We start from the raw sequence: 20971 nt of genomic DNA, 5'->3' as shown, positions 1-20971 counted from the left end.
TTGGCTCACGGTTCTGCAGGCTGTAGAGGAAACATGGCTGGGGAGGCTTCAGGAAACTTACAATCATGGCAGAAGACAAAGGGGAGGCAGGCACATCTTCACATGGCTAGAACAGGAGGAAGAGAGAGAGTGGGAAGGTGCCACACACTTTTAAACAACCAGATTTCATGAGGACCATATCAGGGGAACAGAACCAAAGGGGGAAATCCACCCCCATGATGTAATCACCTCCCGCCGGGCCCCACCTCCAACACTGGGGATTACAATTTGACATGCGGTTTGGGTGGGGACACAAACCCAAACCATATTGTGGTCTATATGAAATGAGTGCATACCCTAAATGCAAATTGGAAAATAAAGTATCGCTACAGAGACACACTCAATTGCTAACTCAGCTAGTAAAAATAGTACTTGAACATTCACTCTTTTCAAAGTAATCTATGACATGTCTCCTGCTTGGAAGCCCCTCCATAGGTCTCAGAGATGAGTGCAATGTCTTTATCATGGGCTACAAGTGAGTGCCCTCTCTGGCCCATGCCTGTTTCACACCACAGCCCCCTGGTCACCTCCTGTGACCAACCTCTCTGGTGTTCTCTCAGATCCCACATCTCAGACCAGGCCCTCTTACGGAACACTGTAACTTTTCTTGATAGCACTCACTGCAAATGATTAATGCTATGTGGAACATTGGTTAACATTATAATGAAGTATAACATATACTCTACAAAGTGCCTAATCTTGAAAAACTTTTACATGTGGACAAATCTGAGGAGCTACCACCCCGATCAAGCCATGGAACATTTCCAGCATCCCAGAATGCTCTGTTCCTGCTGTTTAAGCCACTTAGTTTGCGGTACTCAAACACCTAGTTAGTAGTTAGAGGTGTTCTTGCCACCACCACCTCCACCTCAATGATGCAGGTGACCTGCCAAGGAAGCCAGAGCATTTCCCAGCAGAGCTGCGCCATGCTGCACCTGGAAGGAAGTTTGTGGGGGCCACGGAGCTGTGGGTCTGGCAGCCCCACTATAACACCAGAGTGAGCTAGCCACCAGTGACAATGTTTGAGGGCTGCGGTGGCACCTAGCACGCTACACCCACATTCAGAACATGGCGGACGCTGCTTCCCTTTTCTGCCTGCCGAACTTCACACAAATCCTCTTGTCAGCCCAAGCAGAACCACCCAGGGAAGGGGATTCTGCTAAACGTAGTTCCCATTTAGCTAAGTCGCCACTGTACCAACCACCACAAGGGCATCGTTTCTGCGGAGAAGCTCTTTCAATGTCTTGCGTGGGGAGCGTACACCAGGCTCCTGGTGCCCTGGTCAAAGATGGGAGACAGGATGGGGCTCTGGCCATGAGTACGTGGACCTCTACTAATCCTTCAGTTTGGAGCACAGAACCTCATCCATGGCCTCGACTCTGACACATGTTCCAGAGTTGGGATTCTGGCCCTCTCAGGGTCTCCAGAGAACAATTCTCTGGTTACTTGTGAGAATCAGGGGGTTGGTGATGCAACTCTAAAGGACGGGATTGAGCAGGGATGGGTCCAGTGGCTCTAACAGAGGCTTTCAGACTACCCCCCTGTTTTCAGCTGTGCCTGAGCCTTACTCCTGCTCTACAAGCTACCTGTGCCTCAGCCCTGAAGTTGTCAGAGTTCTAAGCGGTGAATCACTCTCTGCCATTAACCCCACTGGCCTCCAAAGTGTGTCTACATTCTCTGCTCTACAATGCCAGATACCAGTTCTCCATCTTTTTTTCCACTTCTAAAAATTTGTTGACATTTTTCACTTGCTGTTGCTAATTTTTATCCACTGTGGTCTTTTCGCTTGTTCTCATTGTCCTTGCAGGTTAAAGATATATATTTTTAATTATTTTCCTCACACTTCAGTTGTGTATCAGAAGGAAGTCAATGCGTACACCCAACCTACCATTTTAAACACAAGACTTAAAAATATATTTTTTTCTATATGTTATTGGGGTATAGGTGGTGTTTCGCTACATGAGTAAGTTCTTTAGTGGTGATTTGTGAGATTTTGGTGCATGCATCACCTGAGCAGTATACACTCACCCTATTTGTAGTCTTTTATCCCTTTCCCCTCTCCCAACCTCCCCTCCAAGTCCCCAAAGTCCATCGTATCATTGTTATGCCTTTGCATCCTCATAGCTTAGCTCTCACATATCAGTGAGAACATATAATGTGTGGTTTTCCTTTCCTGAGTTACTTCACTTAAAATAATAATCTCCAATCTCATCCAGGTCGCTGCAAATGCCATTAATTCATTCCTTTTTATGGCTGAGTAGTATTGCATTGTATATATATATATATATACCACAGTTTACTTATCCACTTGGTGATTGATGGGCATTTGGATTGGTTCCACAATTTTGCAATTGCGAATTGTGCTGCTTTAAACATGTGTGCAAGTATCTTTTTTGTATAATGACTTCTTTTCCTCTGGGTAGATACCCAGCAGTGGGATTGCAGGATCAAATGGCAGTTCTTCTTTTAGTTCTTTAAGGAATCTCCACACTATTTTCCATAGTGGCCTTACTAGTTTACATTCCCACCAGCGGTGTAGAAGTGTTCCCTGATCACTGCATCCATGCCAACATCTACTGTTTTTTGATTTTTTTATTATGGCCATTCTTGAAGGAATAAAGTAGTATCGCATTGTGGTTTTGATTTGTACTTCCCTGATCATTAATGATGTTGAGCATTGTTTCATATGTTTGTTGGCCATCTGTATATCTTCTTTTGAGAATTGTCTATTCATGTCCTTACCCCACTTTTTGATGAGATTTTTTTTTTCTTTTCTTACTGATTTGTTCGAGTTAGTTGTAGATTTTGGATATTAGTCTTTTATCAGATATATAGATTGTGAAGATTTTCTCCCGTGGTTATCTGTTTACTCTGCTGACTGTTCCTTTTGCCGTGCAAAAGCTCTTTAGTTTAATTAAATAGCTATTTTTGTTTTTATCGCATTTGCCTTTGGGTTCTTGATCATGAAATCTTTGCCCAAGCCAATGTCTAGAAGGTTTTCCAATATAATCTTCTAGAATTTTTATAGTTTCAGATCTTAGATTTAAGTCCTTAATCCACCTTGAGTTGATTTTTGTATACGGCGAGAGAAGAGAATCCAGATTCATTCTCCGACATATAGCTAGCCAATTATCCCAGCACCATTTGTTGAAAAACGTGTCCTTTCCCCACTTTATGTTTTTGTTTGCTTTGTTGAAGATCAATTGGCTGTAAGTATTTGGGTTCTTTTCTGGGTTCTTTATTCTGTTCCATTGGTTTATATGCCTATTTTTATACCAGTACTATGCTGTTTTATTGACTATAGACTTATAGTATAGTTTGAAATCAGGTAGTGTGATGCCCCCAGATTTGTTCTTTTTGCTTAGTCTTGCTTTGGCTGTGCAGGTTTTTTTTTTTGCTTCCATATGAATTTTAGAATTGATTTTTCTAAACCTGTAAAGAATGATGATGGTATTTTGATGGAGATTGCCTTGAATTTGTAGATTGCTTTTGGCAGTACGGTTATTTTCACAATATTGATTCTACCCATCCATAAGCATAGATGTGTTACATTTGTTTGTGTCATTTATGATTTCTTTCAGCAGTGTTAAACACAAGACTTTTTTTTCCACTTGTTCTTTAACCCACAGCCCCTTGGCTTTGTTCCCAACAAACTCCTGGTGTAATTCTCCACTTCCTAATTTCCAGGTCAGTAGACTCTTTCCAACCATCACTTTGCTTGAACTTTCTGTATATCTGGCCTTGCCCACACCCACACCCCTGTTTTCTGCTCCTACCTAGTGGATGCTGTCTCCTGTGCCGGGTCTCCTGGAACCCCCTGATCACTCCCTCAGTTTCGTTTGCTGGCTTCTCTTCCTTTTCATTCTCCTTAAATGAAATTCCCTATAGCTTAATCTTTGGATCTATTTGCATTCTCATCATAATTTTAATGGTCATTTTATGGAATGATTCACAAACCTATATCAATCAGGACCCTTTGTCTCAAGTAATAGAAATCTGATTTCAGAAACAGAAACATAAGTTTGCTTTGCACGCAGAAAGAAGGCTGAAGCATCCCAAGAAACGTGAATGAGAGGAAACCCTACTATATGCTCTCTTATGTTACTTCTCTGTATTGGCCAACTACTTATACTGAAAATGATGACATAGAAATAAAGAGAATTGTAATTCCTTACTCATCAATAAAGTGAGCAATGTTGATAGAATGTGCACATATCGAGTAAGATGAAAACAGTCAAGTAACAGAAACCTCATTCAAATTTGGCTAAGAAACAAAGGGAGAGGTTATTAACTCATTTATGTAACTCAGGACTCAACTGAGATGCTCAAAATCTGTACTCCTTGAAGGGTTTGTTTTTGTCCGTGTCTCTCAGCTCTGCTTTTCTCCACATTGGCCTCATTCTCAGGCAGTCCCTCTCTACCTGGTAACAAGTCCAGTGCTCTATGATGTCATGGTCCTCATATCTCATCATCCCAGAGGAAAAGGGTGCCTCTTTCCCCACAGATGTAACCAGGTTCCTGTGGAGGACATGGCTTTGCTAAGCCTGCCTGCCTTCTGTGTCCTCCTCTGGGCCTGAGTGCACAGGGTGAGAGTCCACATACCCAGAACCATGGGGACTGAACAGGATTACTATAGAGCAGCAAAGAAGTAGGGCACCAAAGGAAGGGTGGATTGTGGAAGGGATGGAAAGGGGAAGGAGATATTACATTCATTTTGACAACTTGAGGAGGTCTAGATTCAGGACATCAGGGCTGGCATCCTGGTTCTTTGGGTTTCTTGTCTTTTGTCTGTAAAATAGGAAGGTTGGAATTCTAAGGCCCTCTGTCCACTATCATCTTTCTTTAATTCTATGAATAATGGACACAAAAAGCAGAAGCTTTTGAAGGTGACTCTGGGCATAGTCTGAGGGGCAGCAGAGCACAGTGGTTAGAAGTGTGAACTCTGGAAACAGATGTGTCATTCTGTGTGTGTCCATCATCTCAGGGTCGGCTCAGTGGGCATAGTCTCACAGAGCCCCAGGCTCAGAGAGCCTCACGCTTATTTTAATGCTCTGCTGTCACTGTCTTGAAATTCTCTACAATTTTATGTTTGAACTTACGTTTTGCAAGTGAATTCTGACAGACATTGGAGCATGCATGTGAGTAGGGAAGATAAGCACAATATGTTAAGCTCAATAAGAATAATGGGGTATCTGCTGTTCCTTGCTACCTTATTTCCTTACAGAGTACACAACGCCTTGTGAACACAGTATTCTGGTGGACCCACAATACGTGGGAGTTCAGTGATACTTAAAGAGTAAAAGGTGAGCATGACATATTGGCATATCTGCATATCTACCACTGACTTTTCGCTTGGGCCAGAACTTGCTTTGAATGCAGAAAGAAGGCCGAGGCATTCCAAGAAACATGAACGACAGGAAAGCCTACCATATGCTCTCTTATGTTACTTCTCTGTGTTGGCCAACTACTTGTACTGAAAATGATGACATAGCAGGAAAGATAATTGTAATTCCTTACTCACCAATAAGCCCAAGGTGAGCAGTGTTGGTAGATTGTGCATATATCAAGTGAGATGAAAATAGTTGAGTTGGTTTTGTGCAGCATTTCTACCATTCTGGAGAGAGTGAAATATGCACACATAAGCAATGAAATAATGAATTGTGAAATTTTGATTACTCTGTATATGAGTTACATGCTCTTCTATTTGCATTGAAAACACATTGCACAATATAAAAATGAATGGTAAAATTCATACAATGACAAAATTAAATTTTTTGTTAAAACAACATTAAATAGCAAATTAAAACATCATAACAAGTTGAGAGAGAGACTTAGAAAGAAAGGAAAAAGCTTTATATTTTCGTACCTTTAATGGCACTTCTTTCCCTGCTTTTGGAACAAAAGGCCCCACATTTTAATTTTGCACTAAGCCCCACAAATTATTTAGCCTCCCCCTGAATCAGCAATGACTTTACCTCTTGGTGATTCTGTTTCTCTATTTGTAAAGTGGGCACAACCACAGCAGTGTCTCCATTATTGGACTGTTGCAAGAATGAACAGTGCTTAGCATTCAGTAGTTGCTCAATAAACATAAGCTTTTATTATAAAAATGAGTTAGTATAAAGCATATCTTTATGATTTGAAATAGTCAATCTTTTTTTTGTTTGTTTGTTTTTGAGATGGGGCAGGGTGAGTCTCACTCCTGTTGCTCAGGCTGGAGTGCAATGGCATGATCATGGCTCACTGAAGCCTCAACCTCGGGGCTCAGGTGATTCTCCCAATTCAGCCTTCTGAGTAGCTGGGGCTACGGGCATGCACCACCATGCCTGGCTTTTTTTTTTTTTTTTTTTTTTTGTATTTTTAGTAGAGACAGGCTTTCGCCATGTTGCTTAGGCTGGTGGATTATTAAATCTTAAATTTCCCTTGATGGTGACTTTCTGTAAACCAAACTTGATAGCAAATTCCCCTCTTCTATACTTTTCCTATGTTGGAAAATTTTGTTGGAGTAGTTTGAATTTTTCACTGTAGTTTCATTAATAGGCTCACTTAATTTACTACTTAAATGATGCCAATGATGCCATTGGCATTAGCAGAATACTTTATGTAGTCAGCAGCAGAACAAATAAAGTCAAGAAAAATATTTTAGGAGGAGAATATTGTGGATCAATCTTTTTAAATTCCAAATAAAAACTGAGGTAAGGATTAAGCTATTGTTCGTGTGAAAAAGCAGAAAAGGGCATTTTCTACTTCTCAACAACAGATGGCGATGTAGCTAAGCAAATAGAGGACATTGTTCTCGGAGAAATTCTGTCTTCAAGTGCGAGGAAGCAAAGCTATAAACAACATATGGAAAACAATGAACATTTTAATTAGGTGTTAATAACTGAATATTGAATCCTTGTCTTCCACCTAACTCACAACAATGTTATGACAGCCAATTAATAAGTGATTGTAAAGGAAATGATTAATTATTTAGAGTAATAATTAGAATAGCTTACATGCTTGTAATCGTAAAATGGTTTTAAAAGTAGACAGATGCAAAGCAAGTTGTTATTTTGTTGTTACAAAAATATTGCGGTGCCTCTTTCGGGATGATTCCTATTATCATTCTGCATTGTCTGGATTTAATAAACAGGCACCATCATGCTTTTTTTTCCATCAAGTTTCATTTCAGCCATGGAATAGAAAATCATGTATGTGTGGTTTTTAAAGGATTTTCTGTCATACTTATTTGAAATTACATACATGGGAGTAAACTGAAGTTCCCCATGTGGGGGGAACTTTTTGGAAAGATATTAACCACGGAACGAACCAAAACAAAACCCTGGACCAGAAGAATAAAGTCTCCCCCTAGAGTCTCTGTCTGTACGTCTGATTCTCATATATAAAATCAAAACTAAAAAGCAAGTGTATAATCCCAAACTTCTCCTCCTCCGCCTTCTCATTCCATATTTCAAATCTCTTTGAACTGTCTCATGTCTTCAGGATATAATGAAATCCCTTGCTCTGGAAGGAAGCCACAACAGATATATTTCAAGACCTTTCCCTTTCCTTTCTGCTGGTAGCAGAGCTAATGTAGTTTACTTATTAGATGAGTCACCATGGATACTGATACACTCAAGCCAAGTCTACCCTAGTGAGGGGAATTGGAGAATTGTGGCAATTATCTCATAATTTAAATAAACAAAGCTTCCCTCGTTTTTGTTTCGATTACCTGAATTTTTCAAGTGAATGTCTAATTTTAGTTTTGAATTATTAGAGGTTGTTCTTGCCTCAACCCTTTTATTAGCTAGCAGAGCTCTGGACTGCTTTGAGGTGAAGTGCTTTAAGAATGTGAACCCAAGGCAAATGTATTCTGTGCTTTCTATTTTATTATCCCAAGCATTTCTACTTGGCATTTGAGGAAACAATGTGAATAACTCAAGTCTAGGATGAAACATTTCTGGAAGGCAGACAATATTGAGATCTGGAAATGGTTGTTTGGAGAGCCTAGATATTTCCAATCAGACAAAGACATTCATAATACCATGTCCTTCTGGACAATATGGACCCCAACACGTTTTGTGTGGACCACATGTTTCTCGGCTGGCCCCAGTCCAAGCCACAACCTGTACTGAAACTTCCAGTTGGGAGTTTACAGTTGATTCTGGCTACCTCTCTTAATCCCATCTTTCTTCTCAGACCATGTCCCAACTTTGCCAATGTGAATTCCTCCATCTTATTACCCCTCACTTAATGCGAGTGAACATTCTAGGGAGATAGAGGAGCTTTGCAAGTGTAAGGCATGGCTGTCATTTCTGGGTCCTAAAGCATCATGCTGCTACTTAATACCTATATTCAATGTCTTAATTATTCAGCACCTTTAAGCCAAAATTGTTTGGCTTCAAATAGAACCTGGGTGATGGTAGTTGCTAAAGTGTGAGCTGAAAATGACTATGATCTGCATTTCTTTTCATACTGTGCATTTTTGAAGACTGACTCTCAACTTTCAGCTTTTGCCACTTCCTGTGATATGTCTTGCTCTATGTGACTCAGCATGAAAGGCTCATCTGGCAATCCCATCTCTAATTTCTTATCATTTGCCAGCAGGAGATAGCTATGTTGCCTGTTCAGAGAAGGAGCATCTGTCTGATTGACAGCATGCTGTGGGTGGAAAGGCTAAATGTGGGTAGAAGTGGACGCTGGCAGTTGACGGACCTGGGTTTGAATCCCATTCTTTCACTTCAGTCATGTGCAATATTTCTTACCTTCCCTGAACTTCAACTTTTATTTCTGTAAAACAGGGATAATAATACATATCTGGCAGAATAGTGATTAGAAATAACTTGTGTAAAGTGCTTGGCAAAAGGTGAATGCTTAATAATGGTAACCATTGTTAAAACTGCTCTTTATGCAACAGGAGAGAAGATACTTCTATTCTTTTGCTATTATGCCTCATTCTCCTTTCTCCACCATAGCAGGACTTTACCCCTCAGTTACTTATTTTCTAAAAACATATTGTGAGCCCAACCCTGTAGGGAACACAAATAACATGTGGTGCTGTGACTCTGTCTTTAATCAATTACGCTCTTATGAAGAAAAGACAAAATGGATATGCATGAAACACAATAATAATAATATCTAATATAGATGGAGAATTTTACTCTGTGACATATTTGTGTTAATACTTTACAAATTGGATCTCATATCATCATCACAATCATCCAGTCAACAAAAGTATTGTTGTCATCCCAATTTTACAGAATAGAAAAACCTCAGAGAGGTTAGGAGTCTTGCCCAAGGTCACACAGCTAATAGTGGCAGAATCAGGACTTAAACTTGGGCCATCTGACTCTGGAACCTGAGCCCTTAACCATGCTGTTTAATTGTTCACATGGACAGTATGAAGTGATGCAAACAAAGGGCTGTCAATTTTCAGAGACTGGACAGACCGTAGAAGGGTGGAATTTACCCAGAACATTTTTTGGAGGGAGCGTACTTTCATCTGAGTCCCACAAGGTGTTCTGTAAAAGGGAATGGTTAACAGTAAAATATAACAGTCACAAGAGGGTGAATTAGAAGTTCCCCATGAAACCACATGTCCATCATTTTTCTGCTTGGCTTAATGCCAGGGCCTGAATCTTCTCAAGTAATTCATGGCTGGTTCAGGTGTCCCCAGCATCCTGTGATCTCATTTCTCTTACATCAATCATTTGGACATCATTGTTTAAGGAATCAAGGGATTTCTGTGCTGGAAGGGATGCCAGGAGTCCCGTCATGACCTCAAGGGAGAGGGTGGCAGTTGCCCAAGGTGACACAGCTGCCCCAGCTAGGAATTGGGTCTCTTGACTGCCATAGTCATTCTCTTTCTGCTTTGACACATTGGGACCCTGCCTTTGATGGCATCAACGATGGGGGTATAAGTCTTACACAAATTCTCCCAGTTCTGTTTCAAGTGGTTAGCACGTAGCACTGTGCAATACTCATTTCCTCATTGGTACTTACCTTGTCTTTATCCAGGCAGTAAGAATTTCCCCAAAGACATTTTTGGTCAGTCTCATCTCCCTCATCAAAATGCTACTCTATTGTCTTGTTGAGAATCAAACACAATATGCTGGGGGCCCCTTCTCTCCTCCTGAGAAGTCGTGCTTCCCCCGAAACTGGAAGCAAAGCATGTTCACACTCAAAACCCTGAGTGTTTGATTAGATTTTCAAGTTGGCTGTACACCCTCTTCCTGCCACCCAATATGTTATGGGTTTGGCTGGAGAGGCTTTTGTTTTGAACTAATGTCTTTATTTAAAACAAAAATTCAGAGCCTGGTTCGACAAATGCATAAACAGGTATCCGATTTAGAGTGACTTCTTCGAAGAGGCAGCCTCTCGCCGGCTGTCAGTGGGTCCCTGCTGAGTTGTTTGATGCATTCACTGCATTTTATATTACTTAATGTGGCTTATGTATCTGCCAATAAATCTGAAATACAGGTCACAGAATATGTAGCTCAAGGAAATCCATAAAAGTAGGAGAGAGAGGCTTCACTAACTGCATCAGATTGCCAAAAGCTGAGGTCATTTCCTCTTGCTAAAAACATAGAGCTCCATAAATTATTTTTATCACCTCCAGAGTCAAGCAAACAGTTTTGCACAGATGCCAAAGGGGTTTCATTGCCTTTTCTCCTCGTTAAGCTGAAAACATTTTCCCAAGTCTTCTGCAAAGTGATTGTGTTTATCCTCCCTGCACCACCCCCCGCAGCATTATTAACATCGTAGTTTATTGTATGTAACTCTAGGAACATAAACACAATTGCATCTGGCTAGGGTCTTCAATGAAAGTGACACAAACACCTGAGCCTAGAAGATGGTTCTGACCTTGGTTTAAATATTCCCCATGATTGGGAGTTGACATTGTTTCCTTGAAGATATTCTTAAGGAGATGTTAGGTATGCAGAGACAGTAAAAATGAGCAGCGAACATTCAGTGGAGAACTTTATAGAAAACACTACTGAATTAACTTACAGTACATTTGTTAAACATGAGCACCTCTAATAATGACATTTCATTTAACAATGCCCTTTGTCTTTTCAGTTCATCAGTTACCTATTTCAGTAATGAACTGCAGTCATACCATTCTGATTTTCTCCTAATGTAAAGGCTCAGCTCACTTCACCGCCAGTGAAGCATGATGCTATTATTCAGTTCCTGGCTTAGGAAAAAAGCTGTAGAATATATCACAATTCTAATTGGCTAACAAATATTAAGCCCTACAATTGTTAAGGGCACCCAGTGATTCTGTTTAGCTTTTGATGGGAATAAGTAAAATAAAGAAAGGGGAACGGTTTGAAGGAAAAAAAAAAAAAAGGTTAGTGTGTATACTTTATGAGCAGTAACCCAAGTATCCATTGAAAAAATATGAGCACACATTATATTTAATAGCTCAAATGTTATCTTAATTCTTTATCAACAATTCATGCAGATAGCTTAATACCAAATATTTTAGTTAGGATTAACAATCTGTGAAACAGAAAGTGTAGCAAATGAGAGATGGAATTCGTTCTACCTGCAGCCACACGAGGAGGCAAATGTAAGCTACTGGAAGGCTGGGTCATGCATGAGACATTCTTTTTCTGCCAAGTAAATGCAGGCAGATTTGGAAAATTTTATGTCTCTTGTAGCCCCGATTTATACTTCCCATGGAAGGTAATGAAGCCTGGGTCCAAACTTATTTTTGTCCCTTTTGCAAAGCTTTCCTCGGAATGAAAGATAGGCCCCTTCCTTGTTTTCCTTTTTCCACGTGGCAGAATTCACTAAGGCATCTCCCCCCTCTCTTTTTTGAACTCACCACAACATCTCATTAGTAAAGGCAAGATTCAGCTCACCATAATCTTTCCCCAGCTGAGGCAAAGCTGCACAATTTACAATAGATCTTTGGAAAACTGCTTTTAACCGAGTGCTGCTGCATCTATAGATCTCTCTCAATTACCCACAGTAAATTTAGGCATTGTACAAGAGCAAATTTTACAGTCCATGAAGAGATGAAGTGAAATCTAGATGAAATTCATTGTGACAGATTCCCAGTTAGTGCTCTGATGTGTCTGTATTACAGAAGATAGACATTCTATTAGCATGGAAGCTCCCATAATGGACTGTGAATCATCTCAGGTAATAGAGATGCCAAGCAGAATGACTGAAAAGCACTACTGAATTCCATTAGAGCTCTTTGTTTTTAAATCAGTCATTTCTTGTGAATAACCAACTATACACTTCTTGACCCTATCTCCAAGTGATAATTGTGGACTAATATTACAATACATTAATCTGAGTTACTGTGCAATTAGCATTTCAGCTGCAGACTTATTTGGGGTCTCCTAAATGCAAAGGCCCATTCCTTTGGAAGCCAGAGCTTATATTTCAAATGCGCAATTTCAGAAAGGGCCTCTTCCATGATGCAATTTCTAGTTCTGTTTCCACATTCTAGAGTTGTTCCTTGGTCGTCCTGTTTTCAAGGATTTTGTATTGTAACTTTGTGACTTCCTACCCCTTTTCATTTAAAAATTTCTGCCTACACCAGGTCAGACATCAAGGGAAAATAATTATCACAAAGGTAAGTCTATAAAGGAAACCATTTTAAATAAGCCAAGTCAGCAAGTCTTTTCTTCCTTTTTAAAATCTCAAATATGTAGCTAATATTTAGGAAAATAAAGAACATCACATTCTTCTGCATAAACAGCCCCACCTAATCTATCAATCAAATATGATTGATCAGACACAGTGATTACTTGGATAATTAGTACAGGGTTTAGGTTTATGCAGTACTCTGAAGCCTTTGGGATGTCTGCATAATTACCATTTGTACAGTAGATCGAGTTATAGGAATTCTGCTAGTCGATTATAAACATGAAGCACTTAGAATAGACAACTTGAACTAGCACAAGTTTCTTAATTCATTGCATTTGATACAAATGCAATAGCTTGTCATGAGGCAAAGCTTTATTTGGCCAAAAGCTCTGAAGTTAGCACGTATACATTTAAAAAACAACCTATCTCTTCTTGTATCTAGTGTCTTCCACCTGATTTGCAAGGCAGGAGAGAGGTAATTTCACAAGGGGACTGTGGCATCCAAAGCACAGCAACTTGAGTTGAGTCACTTCAATATTCTCCCACAAATTCCCTGGGACAACTTTAAAAAGAGTCGACTTTACATCTTCTGTCTACAATCATCTATTTTCACATCAAGATGAACAACATTATCCTCATCCGTGGGAGGATCTGAGACTAGCGCCTCGACACGAGGCTTTCTACTTAATGTTGTAATGACAGGTGTAAGATTAACTTTGTTAGGTGTCTAGCCACTCATGCAAACTAAATTAAATTAATGGAACAAATTTCTCTCATAATTAAGATAAAAATTCATGTCAGCTGTAACCTTGCTGTACACTAATTATATACAAATGATTTATCATCTGCTTCGCCCAGAATATTAATCCTTACCTCATTGATAACTGCAGCCAGTGTTAAGAGATGAGAGTTGATTAACTATGACAGATTGGGCAACCACAGCCCTCAGTGCCGGCGCTACCAGTGAAACCAATAACACTCAAGTAGCTCTCTGTGTTTAAAATGCATCCCCATGGAAACAGATGCATGCTTAATGAAGGATACTGAGATTATTTTCAATAATGACTGATATTGGAACAGTGGGCAGAGCTGATCAATAACAATTAACCACTTAGTCTGCTAAAGACATGGTTAGAGAAAGCAGGTTATTTACACATTAGCAGAACCTTACTCGAAGCCGAGTGCTCCATAATGTCTCTATGCTGCACCGTTTCTCTTTTTCCCTGCCTGGGAGGGGCTCCATGGTGGAGAGATGGTATTGTGCCAAGCGCCCTCCTGTCGCCTCTTAGCGCCTGCTTATGAAATGAGTGATTGATGTTGCCAGCGGTTCTTTGGATGCTCTCAAGATAGCTGCCAAATGTATCAAGGAAAGTCCAAAAGCAACTGTGACCATGAAACTAATATTGCTTTGTATGGATTTGGTTTGGTGGAAAACTTTACTGCCAAGGCGTAACTCAATTGTACAGAAATTTCTTTTGATCTTTCATTGTATGCTCTTTTATTTAATTTTAAAGAATCCAAGACGAGTCGTGCAGATATTTAAGGAAATCTTTTGCTTTGGACTCCTGTCATACTGTCTGGAAAGGGCTTTAATAACATAAATTTAATAATAGATATGGCTTTCAAAGCTATTTGGAAATTTGCACTTTTATTTTGTATTAATTTGAATCACCCCAGGAGTCAAGATCTTGCAATGCTAATTACTAATATAGACTCCCAGAATCCCTACCCTGACAGTCAGCTTGGAGAAATCCCAACTCCCTGGGCCAAAAAGTGTTAATAAAAAGTGATTAGCTACTTAGGCCAAGGCATATTATAATAATGCATTATATTTCCCTTGAATGGATGATGTGCATTCTCATTCCTCTGAATGAAGAAAATGGTTGAGGGAGATGAAAATTCAGTCACTTTGACTGACATTATTACTGAAAGAATCAAGCTTTTAAAACAAATAGGAGAATGCTGCTTTCTCTGCACTTCTTAGATTTAAGACTCTAATCTGAAAATGCAAATAAACAGAAATATACTCTTTCTATTTACCAGTCTAGCTCATCTGTTTGTTCTATTTTGCAGACCTACGTGTGAACTAATGCAAGCAGCTAATGCCAAGCCTAACATGCTCCGTATGTGTTAGAAGTTTTAAGGTGAAGAAAAGAACTGGCCATTTTCCTTCCTTTAGCCCTGTGAGACAGACATTCTCCACTTAAAATATCAGCCACAGGGCATCCGTGGCTGGGACTCCACACAGATGCTAATGAATTTGGAACAACATTTAAGTGGCTGAACAAAAATGGATCCTAAACACCCCAAATCGAGCGCAACAAACAAGAAATAGGCTGACACATTGCTATCAGAAAGGCAACTAGAATGTCAAACTCTTGAATGATATTGGGTGATTTCAGCTGTTTTATCATCTCAGTAAATAAATCTAGAGATGACAAACAACCATAAATACCTGTAACAAATGCTCCATAAAAACCAAATCTTAAATATATTCCACACATCCCTCTCCAATTACCGTCCTCCACCCCTGCCCCCAACAAAAAATGACTAACCTTTTGCCAAACCTCTAGGTAGAAATAGAATTACATTTAACACAAAGGTAGTAATAATAATACTATATTTTCTACCTACAGAAACTAGAGTATTAGAAGAAAACAATGACATTCTCAGGATACAGGCTCACTAGTTGTTCTTATTGGGGTTATCTGTTTACTACCTTTCTGAAAACACCATGATCTTCCCCCAGTGCTGAGGACTTGAATCCTTACTACAGCTAGAACAGTTACACTCCTCCACCCTGGCTGGAAATGCAGTAGAGGCAATTACCCTTTCCCTACCATCTGAACAACACAATTATTGGGAAGATAATAAGATTATCCAGGCTTTTGCTTCTTAAAATTATACTGAGGAACACAAACTGAATACTGTTTCTTATGCATTCATCTTAAAAACAAATAAGGGAAGTAAAAATGTGCCTCTAAGCTAATGAGGACCGTGAGACAGAGCCATAGATACATTTTCTCACTTGCCTAATGAGCAAAGTGACAGACAGTGAAACAGTTCACACTTGAGTAATTCTCTAGTCATCAGCAACTGCAGAGGGGCCCCTCCTGCTAGGGTTGTGGAGGGGGGTGGTTGGGAGATGTAATAAATAGACCCTGGCTCTGCTGGCCAGAATAAGTTATCACAAAGAGAGAGGTCTTAGGGTACACTCCCCAAGGAAATTTAACCAGAAAAAAGAGCCCATTGAAGGCATCTCCAGCCTTACATTCAATTAGAATTAAATTAAAACAATGGAAAAAAGAAATCACCTGCTCCTCATCAGGCCAGCTGCCTGGAGGGGGTGGGGTAGCTAGGAATCTGGAAGGCAATGACCCCTCCCCACTGGGATCTATACACTGTTTTTAAACGGCGCTGTCTTCTCTAGACCTCGCTGTCATGGAAGCATCCTTTCCAGGGAAAGTGGGGAAAGTGGGCAAAGGTTAAAGGCAGTCAAGGTGGTGAAGAAGGGGTGTGTGTGTGTGTGTGTGTGTGTGCACAAGCACACAGGCGTGCAAGAGATAGGTAGAAAGCATCTTTTTATTGACTACTTTCATGGGCCTATGCGAGTGTGCATAGGGGAAGCAAATCTTGCAAATCCACCATGTTTCTAGTTTGATCGTTAGAAGGAAGGGAACTGAAACTTGTTCCTCGACAACTATGCGCCAGGCCCTGTTTGTCCTTATTGCAACCTCCTGCTGACACTGGGAGTGGGCTCTGGGCTAGTTTAGCCACTTTAAAAGGGAACGAATTGAGGTCTCAGTCTGCTAAGCTATTTGCTGAAGCTCACATGGCCAGTAAATGGAAGCAGAGATCCAAATTTCAGTTTGCTTGGCTCCAAAGCCCAAAGCCTATGCTCTTTCCACTCAAAATCTCCCAGTATCCCTCACCAGGAGGCTGATAAAGGAAAAGTGCCGAGTGAGACGTTGGCCAGAGAAATGGGAGCTGAGCTCAAAACATGATGTCTCTTGTCCATTATCACTAGTTTATCCCTGGGCCTTAGCAGGTTGGTGCGATTCAGGACCAAAGCTCAACACCGGGGTTCCCAGGATGCCAAATATACAACATCTGCAATCTTCAGCCATCTGTTTTGATATCACTTAATATCACACATACATATGGTTTAAAACCTGTTCAAAATATTTAGCACACTCTGTGTCTTTTTATCTTTAGTGCTTTAATTGCCACAGTATCTTCAAAATTAGTGGGCCGATTCCAGCACTTAGAAGCCTGTTTAATGCGTGCCAGTGCTCCGTCTTCTAGAGGTTCTTTACTTTATTCAAATTACTAATCATTTAGAGCATCACTAAAAGCCTTTTTCCCTTGCTCCCCATGCATGCTTAACCTAATTAACTATAAATGAGGAAAATGCTATCCACATTAAAAGGAAACGTTAACCTATAAATTATCCCACTATTTCTGGTGAGGCTAAGGCCTCCTTTAGAAAGCTCAACTGTGGGGCAGAATTTCAGTTTATGTGCATCCTCTGCCCTCCCTCACTAGAATGGGCTGCAGAATCTCCCATGTCTGGTGGATTCCTTTGTCTGTATTTCTATTTTCTCAAATTGACTCCCTTTGTGTTTGCTTACATACTCTCAGGAAACTAGAATAATCTATAAAATGTCCCCCGGGAGCCCACGGAGGTGGAAATCTAAGTGACAATCTAGATTTGTCCCTCAGTGCAGAAAATTCCTATCCTCATTCACTTCTCCCAGACAGATCCAGCCATAGGAAGCCAACAGTGTCTTGAGAGCCTCAGATCGTAGATCCCAAAATATTCTCCCTCTGGCTGACCACATCTGACCCAGCCTTGTGATGGCTTCCTTCTGAGCCACTCCATTGGGGGGTTGACACAAATAGGGCAACTCTCTTGAAAATTCTTTTTAGAAAGAATACCCATTAACACAATAATCTGAAAGACCAAATTAATTTGTCAAATTATCCAAATTTGACCTTTGAGAGCTGAAGGCAGGCCTTTGTCAGAACAGAGTATGGAACGAGAAATTGGTTATGGAGCCAGATGAGAGGCTGAGAATGTGGATCATCCTCCGAAAACGCTGTCCAGGGAAGACCTGGAGTGAATTATGGGCCAAGGGTGGAGGACAAGTTACGGGGACAGAGAGGCGAAGACAAGTGCAGCAGTGCCCACAACAGGAATTCCTACTCTTCAACTTTGCTCATAGTGGTCCCTACTTTTAATATATGTAATGTATTAAGACAGACAATTTTGAGGTTATAGTAACAAGGGAAATGCAACTGGCACAGAAAACTCCTGATTCTTTTTTTCATGACCCCCTTTTCGTGCTAACCTTTGTTCTGTGCCAAGTTCATGACAAACCCCAGTTCATTCCTGCAGCTATGGGGGAAACGCTAATCTTTGAAGGTATTGGAAGGCTTCTGCCCTGCAGTCTTGTTGTGGGTTTATGCCTCCAATTCCTACCCTGGGCTCCGTGAGATGGGGCGTAGTAGAGGCTGTGATCAGGCCACTGGGGAATACCCGAGTCCAAGCAGGCTTGACATCCACATGTGCAGTCAATTCTTGATTATCCACACCAATGGTCTGTGACCCAGGCCCAGGTAATCCCAAATAATTGACAATCCAAAAGGAATTTTCTCTTTGGTTTTGGAATATGCTCTGCTTTTTCCAGCTACAGATACTCTCTCCCACTTACACTTTCCTTGTCGGATATTAAGAATCATTTATGTTCCTTTAGTTGGGCACTTGGTCTGAGCAATTGCTTGAAGTCAGCTTCATATTGAAAATTTGCCTACTCCATAGACAAATGATTCCCTTGCAGGCAGTTGAATTTGACAGTATCATATATTGCATAAAGAATCATCTGTCCAGGCTAGTGTTGTTAATTCATTCATTCACCCGTTCAACACACATGCATTGAGCTCCTACTGTGTTCTAGGACTGCACGATAAATTAGAGCTATGGAGATGAAAGATGGAGCTCCAGCTCTCAAGGGATGTACCTTCTAGTGGGGCTTAATGGAATATAGTATTTTCCTCCAGACCTGCATAGACCCACTGCATATTCACTTATTCCCATTTTCAGCTCCTCATCTAACTCCTTTTGTGTCAGGAGTTTCAATATTTTTGGGAAAGTGCTGTAGATGATTGCTGGGTTGGGCAGTGTTTCCCAGAGATGGAAAGAACCCAGGCCACTTTCATTTTTGAGGGTCCAGATATATTAAAAATAGAAGAGATGCCAAAACAGGGGTGCAAATGTGTGGTAGATTTTAAATGTTTACACTTAATAAATTAATATTTTGATACTCCAAAATTACAGTGATCATATAACTGCCTTTGGAGAAAATGTCAAAAGTCTAAATTCCAAGCCCTTTATGAATGTGAGATCTGGCTCCTTTCTTTCCCATTCCCCACTCATGCTCAACCCCTGCCAAGAAAAGCCCTGATTGTGGGGAAGGAGGTCTAAATGGGACTAAATGGGGAGCATTTTAATGCTCAAAGGAACCTCTACAGACATGAAGCACAGTTGGTCCATGGCTCTGTGCCTTGTGGTCACAGGGAATAGTTCTCAGCAAGGCAGACACATCTTAAGCTCTTTGACTCAAGAGGCATCAAATCAATTTGTTTCTACAAAGTTCTCCCATTCCCATAGCATCAAAATGACCCTAACGGAGTGCCTGGCTAACAGCTACCACTCTGTTAAGCCCACCCCTTCTGAGTATCACCATCTTCTTCATTGCCATCTCCACACACACCAGTATTTATCCTTAGCCCTCTTATTGAAAAGTCCATGGAAGATAAGGAACTTCTGACAATGTAAAAATTGGAGTAAAGGCTCAGAGGTTGCTACTCATCTTATATTTTTATGTTTTTGAACATAAAACAATAAAGAGAGCATACGAAATAAATTTCTGGTGATATTTCACCCGCTTGGTTATGACAGGTGCCGTATAATTATTTTTATCTTAATATCCATTGCTTATTAGGAACTTAGCAGGAATTCTCTCCCAGAGAAGATCAGTGTAATGTTTGTGAACTTTTTTTTTCAGATAATAGGAATAGGAGGAGGCCTTTTCTCTCTGTCTCTTTCCTCTTCCTAAATGTTCAGTGTTTGTTCGTGTTTGAACTCAGAAGTATTAACTCCCACAACCAAGACCCTGAGTCCCCTGTGGTCTAGAAACACAGACTAGTTAAGGCGTGTAAGTTGGAAAAGGCCTTGGGATGCTTTCATGGCTAATTTGGTGTATTTGAAACATCTGTCTAGGAGCCAGGATTATAGCTTCAGCTCTGCCTGTGGCCCTATTAATACACAGCTTGGCCCTTTGCTTCCTGGAAGAATCAGGCATCTTGTTCTTTTTTCAACTTCCTTCAGAGTGTCTCATGCTTCATTGCAAAATATCTACTTCTCCTTTGCCTTATACTTTAGTCTTTATTTCTGCTTCCAATGCCTAATTTCTTTATTTTTCTAGTTATTTCAAACAAGAGTGATTCACAAGTCATGCAGACTAGAATTGAAATGCTTATGCTTGCTAAAAGGGCATTCAGAAGTCAATCCTTTAATACACACATTTCTCACAGGAGAACTTGTGGTTTAGAGGCATTCTCTTGTTCCGTGTGTGTGTGTGTGTGTGTGTGTGTGTGTGTGTATGTGTATGTGTTTTGTGTATGTGTGTGTGTGTGTTTGTGTGTCTGTGTGTGGGTAAAGGTTTGTAGGTCGAACAGTCAGAACAGGAGGTTGGAAGCCGCAAAAAGAACAAAAGGAATGGACTTGTGGTTATGAAGAAGCAGGTGAAAGGAGAAGGCCTCATTAGTCCCTATAGTGGGGAGAGATGAAGTTAGTGCAAACTTTTGTGAAGTCAGACTCATTTGACACAGAATGTGATGATTTGCCGTCCATTGAGAGAAAAACTCATGGTTTAAATGAAAGCTAACATTTAGCAAGCATTTATTGTGGCAGGCACTGCATAAGTGCTTTACATAAATGCATCTCACTCAATCTTTCTCAACATCTCTATGAATGGAACCTGTAAAAATCCCTATTTTACAAAGCCGCGAAGTAGAGAGGTTAAGAATTGACCTCGGGTCTGTATGACTCTAGAGTCTGAGGGCTTGACCATCACCATGACACAAAACATACGCTTAGGAGCTACTCTCAGAGCAGAGGTCATCCCTGTCTTTGTATTGACTGGGAGAGGGAAACCAGGACTAGTGCTGTAGTCTGTTCCACGTCCATGCTGCTGGGTAACAGACTGCTATAAAACTTACCACTTTATAGTATCTCACAATTGTGTGGCTCAGAAATTTATGCAGGGCTCAGCTGGCA

At 40.5% G+C, this 20971-nt stretch overlaps 1 long non-coding RNA gene across 1 annotated transcript; it reads left to right on the top strand.

Annotated features, from left to right (window-relative positions):
* Window positions 1-4529: 4529 nt before the first annotated feature.
* LOC129472605 (uncharacterized) lies at window positions 4530-15038 on the top strand. Its single transcript, XR_008653991.2, has 3 exons — window positions 4530-4625; window positions 5264-5342; window positions 14704-15038. It is a non-coding gene; the product is annotated as an uncharacterized lncRNA (long non-coding RNA).
* Window positions 15039-20971: the final 5933 nt, after the last annotated feature.

This window comes from Symphalangus syndactylus, chromosome 22, assembly GCF_028878055.3.
Source record: "Symphalangus syndactylus isolate Jambi chromosome 22, NHGRI_mSymSyn1-v2.1_pri, whole genome shotgun sequence".
In the NCBI taxonomy this organism is placed as follows: domain Eukaryota; kingdom Metazoa; phylum Chordata; class Mammalia; order Primates; family Hylobatidae; genus Symphalangus; species Symphalangus syndactylus.
The sequence above is the reverse complement of the archived record's forward strand: the minus strand, read 5'-3'. Positions and strand labels throughout refer to the sequence as shown.